A 16,325-nucleotide genomic window follows, 5' to 3' on the forward strand; every position below is an offset into this window, starting at 1 on the left:
CCACTGCGCATGCGCGGGAGAGCTGGACGACCCCCCCAACCCCCACTGCGCATGCGCGGGCGCCCTGGCCGGGCCCCCACCCCACTGCGCATACGCGGTGCGCCGGCCGGGGCCCCCCCCGCCCCCCCCACCCCCCTTGCGCATGCGCGGTGCGCCTCCAGGCCCCCCCACCCCCCACTGCGCATGCGCGGGCGCTCTGGGCCCCCCCCCCCCCCCCCACCTCCCACTGCGCATGCGCGGGCGCGCCTGTCGTCCCCCCCCACCCACTGCGCATGCGCGGTGCGCCGGCCGGGGCCCCCCCCCGCCCCCCCAACCCACTGCGCATGCGCGGGCGCTCTGGGCCCCCCCCACCCCCCACTGCGCATGCGCGGGCGCGCTGGGCCCGTCCCTGTGCTGGCACTGCTGGGGCACCTGCAGTGCTGGCAGCACCTCTGGGACAAGAGGGACACGGAGGGGCTGGAGCCAGTCCAGGCAAGGGAACGGAGCTGGCAAGGGGCTGGAGAGTTCCTGAGAGAGCTGGGAAAGGGGCACAGCCTGCAGCAAAGGAGGCTCAGGCGGGACCTTGTGGCTCTGCACAAGCCCCTGACAGGAGGGGGCAGCCGGGGGGGTCGGGCTCTGCTCCCAGGGAACAGGGACAGGAGGAGAGGGAACGGCCTCAGGCTGGGCCAGGGGAGGCTCAGGGTGGATATTGGGGAAATTCCTCCATGGAAAGGGCGCTCAGGCCTTGGCACAGCTGCCCAGGGAGGTTTGGAGTGCCCACCCCTGGGAGTGCTCCAACACCTGTGGCTGTGGCATGGACGGACGTGGGCATCGGTGGCCGTGAGGGTGCTGGTTGCACTCAGTGATCTCCGAGGTCTTTTCCAACCTTGATTCCGCTCTCAAGGCAGCCCCACGGAGGACTAGCACAAAAGGCACCCCCAGGCTGGGCCCCCCACCCCACTGCGCATGCGCGGGCGCGCTGGCCCTACCCCCCCCCTCCCCACTGCGCATGCGCCGGCGCCCTGGCCGGGACCCCACCCCACTGCGCATGCGCGGGAGAGCTGGACGGCCCCCTCACCCCACTGCGCATGCGCGGGCGCCCTGGCCCCCCCCCCCCCACCCCTCCCCACTGCGCATGCGCGGGCGCTCTGGGCCCCCCCCACCCCCCACTGCGCATGCGCGGGCCCGCCTGCCGTCCCCCCCCACCCACTGCGCATGCGCGGTGCGCCTGCCGTCCCCCCCCCACCCACTGCGCATGCGCGGGCGCTCTGGGCCCCCCCCCCCCCACCCCCCACTGCGCATGCGCGGGCGCGCCTGCCGTCCCCCCCCACCCACTGCGCATGCGCGGTGCGCCTGCCGGCCCCCCCCCCCCCCCGCCCCTCCCACCCACTGCGCATGCGCCGGTACGCTGGGCCCCCCCCACCCCCCACTGCGCATGCGCGGTGCTCCTGCCGGCCCCCCCCTCCCCACTGCGCAGGCGCCGACGCGGTGGCCCCCCCCCCCCCCCCCCCCCCACTGCGCATGCGCGGTGCGCCTGCCGGCCCCCCCACACCCCACTGCGCATGCGCGGGCGCCCTGGCCGGGACCCCACCCCACTGCGCATGCGCGGGAGAGCTGGACGGCCCCCTCACCCCACTGCGCATGCGCGGGCGCCCTGGCCCCCCCCCCACCCCTCCCCACTGCGCATGCGCGGGCGCTCTGAGCCCCCCCCCCCCCACCCCCCACTGCGCATGCGCGGGCGCGCCTGCCGTCCCCCCCCACCCACTGCGCATGCGCGGTGCGCCTGCAGGCCCCCCCCCCCCACCCACTGCGCATGCGCGGGCGAGCAGGACGGCCCCCCCCACCCCCACTGCGCATGCGCGGTGCGCCTGCAGGCCCCCCCCACCCCCACTGCGCATGCGCGGGCGCGCTGGGCCCGTCCCTGTGCTGGCACTGCTGGGGCACCTGCAGTGCTGGCAGCACCTCTGGGACAAGAGGGACACGGAGGGGCTGGAGCGAGTCCAGGCAAGGGAACGGAGCTGGCAAGGCGCTGGAGAGTTCCTGAGAGAGCTGGGAAAGGGGCACAGCCTGCAGCAAAGGAGGCTCAGGCGGGACCTTGTGGCTCTGCACAAGCCCCTGACAGGAGGGGGCAGCCGGGGGGGTCGGGCTCTGCTCCCAGGGAACAGGGACAGGAGGAGAGGGAACGGCCTCAGGCCGGGCCAGGGGAGGCTCAGGGTGGATATTGGGGAAATTCCTCCATGGAAAGGGCGCTCAGGCCTTGGCACAGCTGCCCAGGGAGGTTTGGAGTGCCCACCCCTGGGAGTGCTCCAACACCTGTGGCTGTGGCATGGACGGACGTGGGCAGCGGTGGCCGTGAGGGTGCTGGTTGCACTCAGTGATCTCCGAGGTCTTTTCCAACCTTGATTCCGCTCTCAAGGCAGCCCCACGGAGGACCAGCACAAAAGGCACCCCCAGGCTGCGAGCAGAGGGTTCAGAACACGCTGCGGCAGCAGGAACGAAGCTCTGCAGGATGAACCTGAAAGGGGGAGAAATGCCGGGCTCTGTGAAAGGGAACAACTGAGAGAGCCACAAACGAGCCACCAAACTTCTCACAGGGGACACCACCAGCAGCACCGGTGTGAAGGGACTTCTTTTTGCCCCAGAAGTGTGAATCCACAGCCCAAGCCACGTGCACACACTGCAGATGTGAAGTGTATTTTTACTGCCAGCAAGCACTTGGGAATAAAAAAACCTCAGCCCCAAAGCTTGATGTCTAAACAGCAACACACAAGTTCTAAGCCAGCTGTCGAGAGAAACAAAACACAGCAAAAACAAAGCAGAAAGGGAGCAAAACCTTGTCACACTGGCTGTGTTTCCGAGCGTGACAGCTTCTGCCCATGCTGGGAATGCAGCACCAAACACAAAAATCCTACTGCAACTCCTGGATCCCATAGCAGGAAGGACATGGAGATTCCCCGTGGGAATCAGGGATGCAGGACTCGGCTGTGCTGCCATCACTCCCTCAGGAATAGCCAGGTTTAGCTCCTTCTGTCTGCCCAGAGAGGGGGATTTGCCCCTGGATGCCCTGGAATGTTCCAGGCCAGGCTGCACACTGGGGCTGGGAGCAGCCCGGGACAGTGGGAGGTGTCCCTGCCCGTGGCAGTGCTGGCACTGGATGAGCTTGAAGGTCCTTCCAAGCCCAAATGGTTCTGTGAGTCTTAGAGCCCTGAAATTCTCATGACAGAGGTGGAAGTGCAAGAGCTTAAGGTCCCTTCCCAAAAAAACCCCATTGCACGACTCTGCAGCTTCTGGAGCCCTGGGTCCATGGAAATGCAGTTTCAGAGGAGCTCCGAGGAAATGGGTGTTTTGGGGAGAGCAGAGTGGCTGGAAGAGAGGAACAGGAACAGTCTCCTCGAGCAAGCCCTTGTGTCTCAGGGAGCGGGATCGGCTCGCTCCTAACGCACCTGGTGACTCCCAGAGCGGGGGATGGAAATGCAGCCCTGGTCCGAAAGAAACCTCTGCGCATGCGCGGGCGCGCTGCCCACTACTGCCCACCCTCTGTTTTTCACATTTGGGGTGAAAAATCGGGAATTTGGGGTTAAAAAGGGGGAATTTGGGGTGAAGATCAGGAATTTGGGGTGAAAAATTGGGAATCTGAGGTGGAAAAAGGGGATTTTGCGGTGAAAAATCGGGTATTTGCAGGAGATAATTAGGAGACAACAGCAAAAAGGGTGTTACGGCCGGGCGCTTCGGCAGAGATCCAAAGGCACAACTCTACATCCAAAAGATCGTCTTTAAAAGTACATGGCTTATTTCGGATTCATCACCTCTCGGGATCTCCTCCCCCCCGCCATGGAGCCCTGGGAGCGGGGTCCTGAGGGGAGGCACGGGGTTTCCCTGCTCCTTAGCCCCTGCCAAATGCTCCGACCGTCGTTTCTGGAGGAATGCTCGGGATGCCCCCGTTGGCCCCTCTGGATTAGCAGCTCCCTGTGCGGGTGTGCCCGGGTAACCCTCTGAAAGCAGCTGGTCACACCCGGATTTTGATGCCAAAGGAAACTCTGAGTTAAGAATAATCAAAACATGAACCGGTTCTCATGAAACTCAGCTTTCCAAACCTTTATTTGGGCTAAAAAAAAAAAAAAAAAAAAAAGGTGGGAATGCCCTTCGCAGAAATGCAGCTGTGAAGTAAAGCAGGCTTTAAATGCCTGTCAGCAGGAAATTCAGGAGAAATGGGCTGCTGGCTCCTGCCATCCTGGGCTTTCTAGGCAGGTTTTGTACTGGATTGCAAGGCAGTTTTCCTGCCTCTGGCGAGTGGCACCTGCATCCCACTGTAAAGGGAAAATGTGGGGAGAGGGGCAAGAGGGAAGACCGTTGCTGACCTGTGTCCTTGGATTGCAGTTCTTCCTGGTGGGTTTGTGCTGCCAGAAGTACAGAGGAGATCAGTCTTCGAGTACCTGTTGGTTCACCTGTGCGGCTTGGAGGAGATGCTGGACATGAAATTCCAGGGAAATTCCCCTCGCTGGGGTGAGCAGCAGGGAAAGCTGTTTGCTGTCTGCTTCTTTATCACCTTCACCACCATCCCCTGGGGCTCCAGGTAATCCCACCTCCCCTTTGCTTTTTCCAAGGGTCTCTAAATGAGGGCCTGAGCTTTGCTGTAGCTCCTGTTTATAGGGAGGATCTGTTCCAGGAAATGTCTCATGGTGTGGACCGATGAAAGTGCAGGGAAAGCAAAAAATCCCACAGCTCCTGAGGCTCGCTTGTCTGAACTGCCTCCAGGCAGCGAGGATTGTTCCCAAATACCATCCCCTGGCTCTGGAACTCGGTAAGGTTGCGTTCCCCCAAAGCGCAGGGACTGCATCTTGGTGCTGTGTACCTCTTGCCTTTGCCTGCTGTTAACAGCTTTGTGGTGCAGCTCAGTGAAATCCAGTTCAGTGGTTTCTACACAAAAAACCTCTGTAGTGAGCAATTAAAAGAGAGGTGTGAAATTGGTGATCCTTTGACTTCTGCAGTGGGCTTAGGGTTTTTTTTTTTTTATTCTCCTCTCTTTCAGGAAAGGAAAATCCATTTAAGTGGGCCCAGTGATGCCAAAAGCTTTGGTGTTTGAGCAGCGAAAGCCAAGGGGCACCGGCACCGGGGGCCTGTGGTGGAGGGCCCGTGGTCTTGCCTGCGCTGTGGGGTCAGAGGGACGCAGGGTTCCTCTTTTCCTCTCTGCTGGGATTAAGTGCCATGGGAATGACATTTCTGACAGCCCGGTCCTACCGCATGTCTGCTGCAAACGGGCAGAGGCGAAGAGGCAAATTCCTTGGGGGTGATGGAGTTGTGGCGTTTGGCTGTGCCAAGAGAGGCAGGTTGGGCACTATTCGTGCGTCTAAGGACTGGTTTGGGGGTATGGGAGCCCGGGGAGCAGAGCTCTCGGTGGATTCCCAGCTCTGTCAGGGATGTCAGCCGGTGCAGGGCTGGGTGACAACCTCTGGTTGGGCTCGGGCGAACACTGGCACTGGCCCCAGCACAGACGTGGGTGAGGTTTGGGAACAATGGGAATAAAATGAGGGATGGTGCTGGGCAGAGCGATCGGCCTGTGCTCGTGTCAGCGCAGCCATGCAGGCCGCTGGGATCCGAGTAAGACTCCAGTTCTCCTGGTGTTCAGGGATGCAAGGTCTGAGGACCTGAATTTACCTGTGGGGTTTCCAGGACAGCAGGAAGAAGAGGAAATGTGGTGCCAGAGCTGCATCACATCAGGTCGTGTTTCCCTCTGAGGACAAAGAGTCTCTGGCCTGAGGTGAGATTGCTGTGAGTGCTTGGATGAGCAATCGAGGGAACAGGGAGCTCAGAACTCCGGTCACTTTAGGTCTGTTTGGTTTGCGTCTGTGAGAACTGGGATCTGAGCTGCAGAGGTGCTGTTGGGAACAAAGGATGGAGTAAATCCACTCCCTAGATGCACAGTGAAGGACTGAGTAGCAGGCAATGGGAGTATTTATAAACAGTATCAATATTTCACTGAAACTGGGGCCAGAGCAGTGATGAGGGTAGTTGGGTTTGGCCTGGGCCTGTCAAGATGAGCCATAAACAACTTAACCAAACCCCTGACCCCTCAAGGGATGTGTCAAACACTTCCACAGAAAGCCAAGTCAGTAATGATTCCAGAGAAAAAGGTATTGGAAATTGCTTATGATCAGTGGGGAATTTCCTTTGGAATTATCAACCAGAGAGTTTATCAAAGAAGAACATTTCTTTTGGCTCTCTTGCTGATTTTCTCTCTGGCTGAAATTAGTTTTGTGTGCTTCCATTATGGAAGCGGCGTGTTTTCACCTTGAAATTTGGTTTGGGGTTTGAATAGTCCACATTGTTATACATGACTGCTTTGGTTATGGGTCAGAGAGAGGGAAGGGAAATTAGTTTTTATTATCTTGAAACTTTTCCAAACAGAAGATGTTGTCTTGCCTCTCCCCAAAGCACTCTAGACACATGGGAGTAACTCAAAAAACAATGCTTGAGAGGTTTAAGCATTAATAACAACTCTATTGTGTCTCGGTTGCAAGGATTCAGTCCTACAGTCCCAGACCGATGAGGAAAAAAAAGGAACTTCTGTTGTTCGTGAAAAATCTTCCATTATTCCTTGTGTGGTCTTTTCATTGTGTTACATGATTTACTGTCCAGTATCTTTCTAACAAAATGTGTTAGAAACTTAGATTAAGAATTTGAGTCTATTCACTACCAAATCCTGCCAAGCTTGAAGGACTGGGGTGATGACTGCTCTCAGCAACGGTTATTTATTAATATTCCGTCAGATTTCCCTCAGCTCTGGGCAGAAAAGCCAAGGGTTTGTGTTAGGAATTCTGCAAGCAGGGCCTCTGTGGCCATTGGCTTATTGTGCGCGTCAGTGAGCCAGGGCTGGGACAAAGACGCATGCAGGTACTTGAGCTGGCACTGGAGCTGTTGCCCTTTGGAGTCATTTAAAATGTATGATTATTGTACATTTTGGAGGCTATTTCCAGAATTCCATTTGTAGCCAGATCTCACTCCAAGTGCAGCAGTCCAGGTGAGGGTTTTTACATCTCTGGCCCAATGCCGTCTGCTGAGCCCCAAAAATATTCATTTTGTCCCCTACAAATTACCTTGGATTTCACTCCCAACACATCCTCTGACTAGACTAAGTTTTACCCCCAAACTGTCCCTACTTAATACTTCTCTTTTACCTCGGAATGTTTTTTCTGTTCCCTACTGATTGCCCTTCTTATATTAAAACCAAAATTTTCACTCTGTCCCCTGTAGTTTTCCTCGTATTTACCTTCAAAACGTTCATTCTGTCCCTCACAGATTAGCTCAGGTCTTTTCCCTCAAATTGTCTCTGTCTGTCCCCTACCGATAAGAACCTCAATTTTCATCCCAAAATGTCACCTACTAATTGCCTCGATTTTACCTCAAAACGTTCATTTTCTCCCATACAAATTAACTCACATTTTACCCCCAAAACGTTCGTTTTATCCCCTACAGAACGTGCCCAGCATCCGAGCAACAGGACGGCAAATGCCTGGCGGCAGCAGCGCCACCGCTCCGCGATTTGCGCTCTGGCCACTGAAGCCCCACACGGCCGGGACAAGCATGAGGCGGCGGCACCCACGGAAATCGTGAGGTCGTGGCCTGCGGTACGGGATGTTACCCCCTGAGCGGCAGCACTGAGCATAAAAAGCCGCTGCGCCCGCACGGCCTTCCCGCGGCGCTGCGCGTGGGTAGCTGCGGCCACTCCCTGCACACACGCAGCTTTCTTCAGCCAGCATCGTTGGGTCAATGCGCGCCTGCAGCTGCTCCCCGGGGTGGCTGTAGTGCCTCCTGTGCACCAGCAGGTGGAAGCAGCGAGCAGCACCACGCAGCTCTCCCGCTTCCCTGCGCGCACGTCGCTTTCTGTCATTGCACCGGTGCGGTTTTCCGCGTTACTGCACGGGCACGGCTTCTCAATTTACTGCGCGTGTGCCGCTCTCCAAGTCGTTGCTCATTCCTTTGCTTTTTTGAGTTCTGCCGCTTATGTGCAGGTATTTTTGCTGGGGTTTTTTTATGTTTGAGGAGTTTTATTACTGCTTTTTAACTGCACGTGCACGGCGCTGCTGAGTTCACATGCACGGGTGGGATCTTCTGTACTGCACGTGTGCGGTGTTCTTACTTGCGGTGTTAGCGAGAAGGAGAAGAGCCCAGCCCGTGCTTGGGTTTGGGAGGAGTGCAGCAATGCGCAAGACGAACGTTTGAAACAACGCAGGTCAGCGCGGTGCAAACGACCTGGCAGGTGAGGGTAGCGCACAGAGAAAGGCTACTACGCGCACAGTAGCAGAAGTCACAATTGTGACATGGAAAAACATGCTTTCCTTCTCACCCCCGATACAGGAGTCCAGGATGGACGCTTGGAGCACGTCCATCAGAGCACCAAGGACCTCTGCAGGAGCCACAGCCCTAAAGACTCACGAGGGCACTGAACACCTCTGTGCTCTGTTAACAAAAGATGGGGCGAGTTCAGTGGTTTTTCCTGTCCTGAAAGAGAGCAGAAAAGGGAAGTTAATCCCACTGTGGAATCCAAGACTCCTGCATTTCCTATTTCTGCTCTGATTGCACACCGTGGAGTTTTAGCTATGGAAAAAAAAAAGGAGAATGACACCATATCAAATAAAAACTGCCCTTTTCCAGCATTTTTATTCCAGGCATTAAAAGGATGCTCATTTCTCTTCTAGCATTGTTTCCCTCATTTTAGGAGAACCGTTTTCATCCCAGGCCCCACTCGTCAGTTGTTCGATCCTCTGGCACTGGATTTGGACAAAAGAAGGGACGCACCTAGACTGAAGGAAATCACTGAGAGAAACCCTTCCAAAACGTGACAGAGAAAAACAACAGGAGATGCAGGAAGACACATCCCTCATTTGCACGTCTGGAACGCTTTTCTAAAGACTTCTCTGCATCTGGATGCTCTTTGCTCTTGGCTTTCTTTACAAGAATGCATTTGCTGCTAAACACGTCTCAGGCCCTTATTTGATCGGGATAAGGTGGGATGGAGATGAAGACTCACACAGGGAAGAGCCAGGGAGATGCAGGGCCTGGGAACATCAAGGACGGAGAAGAGAAGGAACAGGGATTGTTTTTCTTGTTTAGAGCCAGCAGTGCTGTGAGCTTGGAGAACACACGGCACCGCAGGGATCCAGGGCAGGAGCGGGATAACTGCGGGATAAGGGGAATCTGCTCCCACTCCAGGGCTGTGCCAGGGAAGGAGGGGAATTTTTTAGTGCCTTCATTACACACAAAAACCAAACCCAGCACCACCGAGCTGGACTTTCGTGAGCTGCAAAACAAAGCGGCCCCTGGCCTTTGGGGGAGCACAACCTCACCGAGTCACGGAGCCAGGGGATGACACTTGGGAATGATCCTTGCTGCTGCCTGCAGGCAAATCAGATGAGGGAGCCACAGGAGCTGCGGGGTTTCCTGCTCTTCCTGCAACGCCATCGGTCCAGACCAGGAGACCTTTCCTGGAACAGATCTTCCCTGTAAAGGGAGCTGCACCAAAGCTCAAGCCCTCATTTAGAGACCCTTGGAAAAGCAAAGGTGAGAGGGGATTACCTGGAGCCCCAGGGGACCGAGGCGAAGGCGATGAAGAAGCAGACAGCAAAGTGCTTCCACTGCTTCTCACTCCAGCAAGGGGAACATCCCTGGAATTTCATGTCCGGCGTCGCTCCCAAACCCCACAGGTGAACCCACACGTACTCCAGGACTGATCTCCTTCAAACTTCCAGCAGCACAGACTCACCGGGAGGAACTGCGATCCAAGGACACACATCAGCAACCGTCTTCCCGCTTGCCCCTCTCTCCACATTTTCCCTTTCCAGCGGGATGCAGGTGCCACCCCCCAGAGGCAGGAAAACTGCCTTGCAATCCAGTACAAAACCTGCCTGGAAAGCCCAGGATGCCCGGAGCCACAGCCGTTTCTCCTGGAGCTCCTGCTGACAGGCATTTGAAACCTGCTGTGCCTCACAGCTGCTTTTCTGCCAAGGGCATTCCCATCTTTTCTTTTTTAGCCCAAAGAAAGGTTTGCAAAGCTGAGTTTTGTGAGAAGCGCTTCATATTTGGATCATTCTTAACTTGGAGTTTCCCTTGACACCAAAATCAGGGGCTCACCTTTTGCTTGGAGCTTGGCTGAAGTCCTCAGCAATGCCAGGGAATGTGGCCATTGGAGGCTTTGGGCAGATTTGGCTCATCTGCCTTTTTAGGCTTTGTTTCTTTCTCTCAGCCTTCCCACTGGATTGTGGCCTCCGAGGAATACGTAAAATCCCATTCCATTCCTATTCTTTCGGACAATTTTTTGTACCGTCGCTGTACAAAACGAGGCCCCCTGTTCAGATGCTTTTCCCCACCGTTCCCCGGCACTTTTATCTGCCGGTGCATTCCCTGCGTTGCTTGGGCTCTTCCCAGCTCTCTGAGCTCCTTCACAAGGCAGGAGATCGATTTGGCCCAGGAACTAAACCCTCCCGAGGAATTGTCTGATGCCATCTCCGCATTTGACACCTGATCCTTGTGCTCAAAGGATCCCTCTTTCTTCCCTTCAGCCAATTCCAAGGCTCGCTGCCCCCAGCTGCGATCAGGCCCCAGCCTGATCCCTGCAGTCTTCCCTGCCGGGATCCTGCTCAGGAATCCCTGGGCTACAAATGTAAGAATTCATTCTTCCCACCCCTGCCCAGTTCCAAAGGATTTGGTGTCTGCCTTACCCGGCTGGAGCCTGCTTCCAACTCTGTTCTTGCTGCTTCTGCTGCTTTCCAGTTCCCAGGAATTCCACCGACAGAGCGACAGCGTTTTCCAGCTCCGCCAGGATTCCCTCTGCTGCGTTTGGGTGCTGGAAGGATATCAAAACCAGGCTCTCTGGGGCTTTACTATCAGGAAATTACATCCCCGGATTTGTTCATTTCCAAACATTATCTCTTCCCAACAAAGCACTGGGCATCCAAGGAATACAGAAAGTGATGGGCTGACCACTGCTTACTCCTCTGGAATGTCAGAGCTTGGAAAAAAAGGGCACTTGAGGCTTCTCCTGGTGCTGCCCGTGAGGTGTATTTTACTTGAGAGCCCCTTCCCGTGTCTTTCCCTGTATCCACCAAAAAATCCACCCCTTCATTCCCCAGCTGCTTGCTTCCTCCCTCTTTTCCTGTATCCAACGGAATTTTAACAGGTCAATAGTCCCCTCTGGAAGAGCACCTTTCATTCCAAACCTAAGAACAAACAAATCACTTCCCTTCCACCGTCCTTATTAGGATTCCACTGAGAGCAGTGGATGGAAAATGATCCTCTCCTGGTCCCTGCTGGATTCCCGGAGCAGGGATCCTTTCCCTCTTTCCCCCCACCACGGTGCCCTCCTCCCCCTCCCGCCCCACCCCACACCCTTTTCAGGTTTTGTTCCACAGCTTTTGCCTCCAGGCTTCAGATCCTTTCGTTCTCCAGGAGCTCCCAGCAGCTCCACAGCCTTTCCTCTCCCATCCCGACCATTTCTCCAAGAATGGAGCTCCGCATTTCAATTGCCTTCTCTTTTCTCTGACAATTCCCACCAATCCAGACCTAAAGCTGACACAAGGAACACTCGGTGCCCACAAATCCAAACCCAGACCCGGCCATCCCCAAACCAGCAACTCCCGGACAGTTTGCGTTCATTCCAACCTAACACTGAGGACTCACCCAATCCTTCAAAATTCCCAAGAAATATCCTGTTGCCTTCACAGCTCCCAGGGGATTCTGCTTCGTGCTCACACGAAGGATTTGGGACTTCCCTGAAAAAACCCGTGCAGGGCACGCTGGAATCCCCGATCCCGTGAATCCGGGGAGCGTTAAAAGCTCGGTCCAGCCTGGGCCCCCAGAAATTTTTGCCAAATATCCCCCAAGTCCTCGGGATAACAGAACTCTCTGGTACTGCATTTTTGGCGTTGTAAAGCCTGGAATTCCTTTATTCCTAGTGCTGGGCTCTGCATATGGCCGAGAAAATCCCGGCCTCCACACAGACCCAGATTCCAAACTTTTGGATACATTTCAGCAAGCCGAGAAATTCACCTTCCCTGCTTCTTCTTAAGGGCATCCTTCTCTTCCCTTACCCGGCGTGCTCTCTCCCACTGGGGGTGGGTTTTCCCCTTCCCATGCTAATTAGTCCCTACTTCTAGGAGGTTTAGGTACCTTTCTTCCCTGGGAGGGATTTCTTAACACAGCTACCGAGGCTTTGGGAGTCTCCTTTATCTTCTACTTTCTGGAAAAATACCCCGTGATCCATAAATGCCACAATCCAGGCGCCCAACTTCAACAAGACATCCTTTTTACCTAAAAACACACACTCTCAACTCTTAGATCTTTTAAAGTTTTACCCCCGCAAAATTCCCCTATTTTTCCACCACTGAATTCCTCAGTCCTGCTTCCAAGGATTTCTTGAATACCACGGGGCTTTTCTCAAGATTTACCCCCACGACCTTCCCTACGTGCCCACTGCTCATCACCTCATTTTTCCCTCAATGTGGTCGTTCTCCACCCCAGAGAGTTTGTCAAGTGTTGCCTCCAAAATGTTCCCCATCTCTCCACTACTCAGTTCCCCATTTTGCCTCCAAAATATTCAATCTGTCCCCTCCAGATTGCATCCACTTTTACCCCCAACGTTTTACTTCCTCTACAATATTGATTCAACCTTTTCCACCCCAAAAATGTGCATTCTCTCCCTTAAACAGCACCTCAGCTTTTCCCTCAAAAATGCCCCAGAGGGAAACTCAGATTCAGCCCCCAAACTCCCCTTTTCCTACACAAACAGTTCTTGTGGCCCCTCTCAATTCCCCCCGGCTTTCAGCTCAAGGAATAACTGGAAGCCTATTCCCTCGTCTCCGCCCTTGTTTTGCTTTCCTGGAAAACCTTGCGATCCCACACTTTCTCCAAGAGATCTGCTGGGAGTACTGGAAGGTTTGCTCTCTCAGAGAGCCAGGGGGCTTTACAGCACTTGTTCCTCTGCATCTTTACCCTTTCATCAGCTTTCCCCCGGAACGGTGTTGTGGGAGAAGCTTGGAACTACCAGAAATGGATCACGTTCACATTTTTTCCCCACCAGTTTTTATCTGTTTTGAAATTCCTGGAATTACCCTCAAATGTGCCCTGGAACACTGCTGTGAAAGATCAATGAGAAGAACAGCCTGAAAGCAGAAAACCACCTCCAGCAGCAGCCAGAATGATCCCATTTCTCTTCTTACCTGGTCCTGCCAGAGCTCCCAACAGCCATTCCCATTCCAAAACAAGAGCTATGGAAGACATTCCTGCTGTCCGTGAGGGTGAGGTGGCAGTTCTGGATGTTCTTCGCTGTGCAATCAGACAACAAACAGAGTGTAAATGATCCTGGTGGTCCCTTCCAAGCCAAACCAGCCCGTGATTCCATGCGTGGATCAGCACCTGTCCCAGCTCCATTCCAGAAACCTCCTCCCACTAACCCAGAACTTTCCTTTTTCTGCTCAACATCAGGGGTTTGCTGCCGAGTGCCCCGGGCAGGGGACGCCTCAGCCTTCCCTGGGACCGCAGCATTCCCTGGGCTGCCTCAGCATCCCCTGCGCTGCTGTTCCACGCCCATCCCGTGGTCCAGCGCCTGCGCGGGCTGCAGTGCCGGGCTCTCCCCACGAGGCGGCAGCACCGGGAGCGAGCAGCCCCGGCCGGTCCCGCTGTCTCGGGGCAGCTGCGCCTTTAACCCGCCCTGAGCCGGCGGGGCCGTGAACACAGCGGGCACAAACGCCACCGCTCCCCTTTATTTCACCCTCAGAGGCACAGGATCGCAGCATTTCCTGGGCTGCAAGGGACCCACAGGGAGCATCGAGTCCAAATCCTGGCCCTGCACCCCAAGAATCCCACCCTGTGCCCGAGAGCCTTGTCCAGACCCAAACTCTTCCCCCAAGATCCTGAAAACACAGCGGGGCTGGGAGAAGGATGACCACGGAGGATTTTTTTATACAGATCTCCTTGTACGATCGTTATATAATATTATTAGATAGTCCAGGAACCCATCCCTGTGCCGGGACAGCCACCCCTGTGCCGGAACACTCATCCCTGGGCCGGAATACCGATCCCCCGCGGCCCCCACCGTCCGCTCGGGGCTGTCCCCGTTCCCCGCTCACCTCCGAGCCCAGAGCACCCGCCCCGGTGCCCCCGGCCCGGCCGCGCTGCTCCCCGGGCTCCCCGCCATCGCCGCTCCTGGCGAAGAAGGGCGGAAGTCACCGGTACCGCACCGATGCGGCGATCGGGTCAGTGGCTATTCGACCTTCTCAAGATGGCGGCCGCGAAGGACCCCGCTCCGTCTATTTCGCTGCCTGAATGCTCCCGCCCGGCTCTGGCGCCGCTGACCGCACAGTCGGTGTCCGCATAGCGGGAAACGCCTCAGAAAATTGTGCTGAAAGCGCTGGGCTGGCGTCGGCGTCGCGTTCAGGCAGCCGAATAGTCGGACCGGGAGACCTTCCAGTTCGCCATATTCAGAAGGTCAAAAAAGCCTCATTAGGAGCGCCATCTTTTGTGTGGCAATCACGTGACTTCCGCCAGCTGTCGCCATCTTGGGTGCTGGCAGAAGCCACTTCCAGTTAAGCCGCCATCTTTGGTGTGGTGCATTTAAGGCCCCCCTCACAAGGGCGTCTGTCTATTCGGCTGCCTGAATCCGGCCCCGACTCCGACGCCGGCCCCGCGCTTTCCGCGCGATTTTCCGCCGTGCTTCCCGGTGCGAGGAAACGGCTGGTGGGGTCAGCGGCGCCAGAGGCGGGCGACGGCCGCGCGACCGGCGGCAGGCATCGGCAGGGACACCTCTCGCAGGGGCCTGTTGCGTCCGCCATCTTGAGTGTGGCGGAAGTGTAAACCACCCTCTGCAAGGTCCTGGCAGGTGCTAATAAAGCGTCACTTAGGCCATCCCGAAAGCGCCCAACTGCGCCTTCCTTTCCGAGCAGCCCTCTCGAGAGCGGCACATGGGCATCTCTATTCCAACTGTGCCCGCCCGGTGCTCCCCGCCTGGGTCGCGCTGCGACCGCGCCTCTGCTGCCCGGCAAAACCGGCCCCGCCGGGCCGCCCCCCGCGCTCATTCCCCGCGGTCACCGCCCCGCACGGCGCCCGTTCCTTTCCATAGCTGTGGCCCCGCTCATGCACGGCCGTGTCCCTTGGCGCTCCGAACCGCCCTTCGCCCCTCCCCTCCGCTGACAGACCCGGCCCCGCTCGCTCCCGCTCCTTGCCACGCTCGGCAGCCACCGAGGCCGCCGCCCTCTCGGCTCAGCCGGCACCGGGCGGCAGCAGCGCCGGGGCGCCGTGTCGGGGGCGGCAGTGCCGCGCTCTCGCCACCAGGCGGCAGCAGCGCCGCCCAGCTCAGCCCGGGGGCAGGCACAGAGCACAGGGAAAAGCCGGCTCCGGGCGCTCTGCAGCTCCTGCAGCCCGAGCGTCTCGGCTCCTGCGGCCAGGCGCTTGCTGCTTTCCTTCCTACAGAAAAACGCCGGCTCCTTATTCTCAAAACCTGCGGATCTCTATTCCCAGCTTCTTATATTCCTGTATGCGACAGAGTAGACAGAGAGGGCTGGCCCATTTCAAAATGAATTTACATCTAAATCAGTAGCATTTGCCTATAGATGTAAAAGTGAAGAACTTAACAGGTTTTAGTATTCTGCACACATCCCTCGCTGGGAGGAATGGTAAAAAGTTAAAAACAAATTAAATTTAAAAAGTAGACAGTTAGAAACAAAGTTACAACGGCAGAAATTTAGAAACAAACAAAGAGGTAAAATACAAGAAACAAACACATTTCTAAAGGTAGAAAGTTAAAAACAAACAAAGTTAGAAACAAAAAAAAATTAGAAACAAACAAAAGTAGAAAGGTAGAAATTTAGAAACAAAGTCAGAAAGGCAAGTGTTGAGCCTTTGACAGGGTACCCCTCCTTCTCGGACCAGGGTGAAAGAGCAGAGGAGGCTGCTGTTCTGCTAAGTTCTTTATTTCACAGTCTCACAGCTGTCTTGAAGGCAGAGTTCGAATGGGGTTACATGATAAAGCCAAGCAGCAGCAGCAGGCAAAAACAGCTTCTTCTGTATGCTCCATACACTCTATTTTTTCTTACAGAAGTGTGGATTCCATTTGTTCATTGACCAGTAAGATTAACACACGATTCTAGTTTTCTTTAAACCCATCCTGGTCTAATTCTAACAGTCGGAAGCCTCACACAAGTGTCATCTGCCCTTGTTCCATAAGGAATCCCTCTACAGACAGGGAGTTGTCACCGGCCCCGTGCTCATGGGCTGCAGGGGACACCCGCACTGAGGAGGAAATGGAAATGGGAAAGAGGGAACTGCAACCTGATGGGACGCACCTCTGGCACCACATT

The sequence above is a fragment of the Coloeus monedula genome, assembly GCF_965178545.1.
Source record: "Coloeus monedula genome assembly, chromosome: 34".
NCBI lineage: Eukaryota > Metazoa > Chordata > Aves > Passeriformes > Corvidae > Coloeus > Coloeus monedula.